The following is a 4,189-nucleotide window of genomic DNA, read 5'->3' on the forward strand; positions in this document are numbered from 1 at the left end:
CTAGTACAAATAATCTTACACTAGAGTTCAACTAGCTCTACAAGCTAGTTCAAATAATCTTACACTAGAGTTGAACTAGCTCTACAGTCTAGTTGAAATAATTTTACACTAGAGTTGAACTAGCTCTATAACCTAGTACAAATAATTTTACACTAGAGTTGAACTAGCTCCACATGCTAGTACAAATAATTTTACACTAGTGTTGAACTAGCTCTACAAGCTAATTCAAATAATTTTACACTAGAGTTGAACTAGCTCTACAATCTAGTTCAAATAATTTTACCCTAGAGTTGAACTAGCTCTATAACCTAGTGCAAATAATATTACACTGGAGTTGAACTAGCTCTACAAGCTAGTTCAAATAATTTTACACTAGAGTCGAACTAGCTCTACATGCTAGTTGAAATAACTTTACACTAGAGTTGAACTAGCTCTATAAGGTAGTTCAAATCATTTTACACTAGAGTTGAACTAGCTCTATAACCTAGTACAAATAATTTTACACTAGAGTTGAACTAGCTGTACAATCTAGTTCAAATAATTTTACACTAGAGTTGACCTAGCTCTATAGGCTAGTTCAAGTAGTTTTACACTAGAGTTGAACTAGATCTATAACCTAGTACAAATAATTTGACACTAGAGTTGATCTAGCTCTATCACCTAGTACAAATAATTATACACTAGAGTTGAACTACCTAGTTTAAATAATTTTACACTAGAGTTGAAGTAGCTCTACAAGCAAGTTCAAATAATTTTACACTAGAGTTGAACTGGCTCTACAAGCTAGTGCAAATAATTTTACACTAGAGTAGACCTAGCTCTATAACCTAGTACAAATAGTTTTACACTAGAGTTGAATTACCTCTACAAGCTAGTTGAAATAATTTTACACTAGAGTTGAACTAGCTCTACAAACTAGTTCAAATAATTTTATGCTAGAGTTGAACTAGCTCTATAGTCTAGTACAAATAATTTTACACTAGGGTTCAACTAGCTCTATAACCTAGTACAAACAATTTTACACTAGAGTTGAACTAGCTCTACAGTCTAGTTCAAATAGTTTTACAATATAGTTGAACTTGCTTTATAACCTAGTACAAATAATTTTACACTAGAGTTCAACTAGCTCTACAAGCTTGTTGAAATAATTTTGCACTAGAGTTGAACTAGCTCTACAAGCTAGTTCAAATAATTTTATGCTAGAGTTAAACTAGCTCTATAGTCTAGTACAAATAATTTTACACTAGGGTTGAACTAGCTCTATAACCTAGTACAAACAATTTTACACTAGAGTTGAACTAGCTCTATAACCTAGTACAAATAATTTTACACTAGAGTTGAAGTAGCTCTATAACCTAGTACAAATAATTTTACACTGGAGTTGAACTAGCTGTAGAAGCTAGTTCAAATAATTTTACACTAGAGTTGACCTAGCTCTATAGGCTAGTTGAAGTAGTTTTACAGTAGAGTTGAACTAGATCTATAACCTAGTACAAATAATTTGACACTAGAGTTGATCCAGCTCTATCACCTAGTCGAATAATTATACATTAGAGTTGAACTAGCTAGTTCAAATAATTTTACACTAGAGTTGAACTAGCTCTACAAGCAAGTTCAAATAATTTTACACTAGAGTTGAACTGGCTCTACAAGCTAGTTCAAATAATTTTACACTAGAGTAGAACTAGCTCTATAACCTAGTACAAATAATTTTACACTAGAGTTGAACTATCTCTACAAGCTATTTGAAATAATTTTACACTAGAGTTGAACTAGCTCTACAAGCTAGTTCAAATAGTTTTATGCTAGAGTTGAACTAGCTCTATAGTCTAGTACAAATAATTTTACACTAGGGTTGAACTAGCTCTATAACCTAGTACAAACAATTTTACACTAGAGTTGAACTAGTTCTATAACCTAGTACAAATAATTTTACACTAGAGTTGAAGTAGCTCTATAACCTAGTACAAATAATTTTACACTAGAGTTGATCTAGCTCTACAATCTAGTTCAAATAATTTTACACTAGAGTTGAACTAGCTCTACAAGCTAGTTCACATAATTTTACACTAGAGTAGAACTAGCTCTACAAGCTAGTTAAAATAATTTTACGCTATAGTTGAACTAGCTCTACACTCTAGTACAAATAATTTTACACTAGAGTTGAACTGGCTCTACAAGCTAGTTCAAATAATTTTAAACTAGAGTAGAACTAGCTCCATAACCTAGTACAAATAATTTTACACTTGTGTTAAACTAGCTCTACAAGTTAGTTCAAATAATTTTACACTACAGTTGAGCTAGCTCTACAAGCTAGTTCAAATAATTTTACACTAGAGTAGAACCAGCACTATAACCTAGTACAAATAATCTTACACTAGAGTTCAACTAGCTCTACAAGCTAGTTGAAATAATCTTACACTAGAGTTGAACTAGCTCTACAGTCTAGTACAAATAATTTTACACTAGAGTTGAACTAGCTCTATAAGCTAATTCAAATAATTTTACACGAGAGTTGAACTAGCTCTACAAGCTAATTCAAATAATTTTACACTAGAGTTGAACTAGCTCTACAAGCTAGTTCAAATAATTTTACACTAGAGTTGAACTAGCTCTATAACCTAGTACAAATAATATTACACTGGAGTTGAACTAGCTCTACAAGCTAGTTCAATAATTTTACACTAGAGTCGAACTAGCTCTACATGCTAGTTCAAATAACTTTACACTAGAGTAGAACCAGCACTATAACCTTGTACAAATAATCTTACACTAGAGTTCAACTAGCTCTACAAGCTAGTTGAAATAATCTTACACTAGAGTTGAACTAGCTCTACAGTCTAGTACAAATAATTTTACACTAGAGTTGAACTAGCTCTATAAGCTAATTCAAACAATTTTACACGAGAGTTGAACTAGCTCTACAAGCTAATTCAAATAATTTTACACTAGAGTTGAACTAGCTCTACAAGCTAGTTCAAATAATTTTACACTAGAGTTGAACTAGCTCTATAACCTAGTACAAATAATATTACACTGGAGTTGAACTAGCTCTACAAGCTAGTTCAAATAATTTTACACTAGAGTCGAACTAGCTCTACATGCTAGTTCAAATAACTTTACACTAGAGTTGAACTAGCTCTATAAGCTAGTTCAAATCATTTTACACTAGAGTTGAACTAGCTCTATAACCTAGTACAAATAATTTTACACTAGATTTGAACTATCTCTACAATCTAGTTCAAATAATTTTACACTAGAGTTGACCTAGCTCTATAGGCTAGTTCAAGTAGTTTTACAGTAGAGTTGAACTAGATCTATAACCTAGTACGAATAATTTGACACTAGAGTTCATCTAGCTCTATCACCTAGTACAAATAATTGTACACTAGAGTTGAACTAGCTAGATTAAATAATTTTACAGTAGTGTTGAACTAGCTCTACAAGCAAGTTCAAATAATTTTACACTAGAGTTGAACTGGCTCTACAAGCTAGTGCAAATAATTTTACACTAGAGTAGACCTAGCTCTATAACCTAGTACAAATAATTTTACACTAGAGTTGAACTATCTCTACAAGATAGTTGAAATAATTTTACACTAGAGTTGAACTAGCTCTACAAGCTAGTTCAAATAATTTTATGCTAGAGTTGAACTAGCTCTATAGTCTAGTACAAATAATTTTACACTATGGTTGAACTAGCTCTATAACCTAGTACAAACAATTTTACACTAGAGTTGAACTAGTTCTATAACCTAGTACAAATAATTTTACACTAGAGTTGAAGTAGCTCTATAACCTAGTACAAATAATTTTACACTGGAGTTGAACTAGCTCTACAAGCTAGTTCAAATAATTTTACACTAGAGTTGAACTAGCTCTATAACCTAGTACAAATAAATTTACACTAGAGTAGAACTAGCTCTACAAGCTAGTTCAAATAAATTTACACTAGAGTAGAACTAGCTCTACAAGCTAGTTAAAATAATTTTACGCTATAGTTGAACTAGCTCTACACTCTAGTACAAATAATTTTACACTAGAGTTGAACTGGCTCTACAAGCTAGTTCAAATAATTTTAAACTAGAGTAGAACTAGCTCCATAACCTAGTACAAATAATTTTACACTTGTGTTAAACTAGATCTACAAGTTAGTTCAAATAATTTTACACTACAGTTGAGCTAGCTC

The sequence above is a fragment of the Triticum aestivum genome, chromosome 5A, assembly GCF_018294505.1.
Source record: "Triticum aestivum cultivar Chinese Spring chromosome 5A, IWGSC CS RefSeq v2.1, whole genome shotgun sequence".
Classification (NCBI taxonomy): Eukaryota; Viridiplantae; Streptophyta; class Magnoliopsida; order Poales; family Poaceae; genus Triticum; species Triticum aestivum.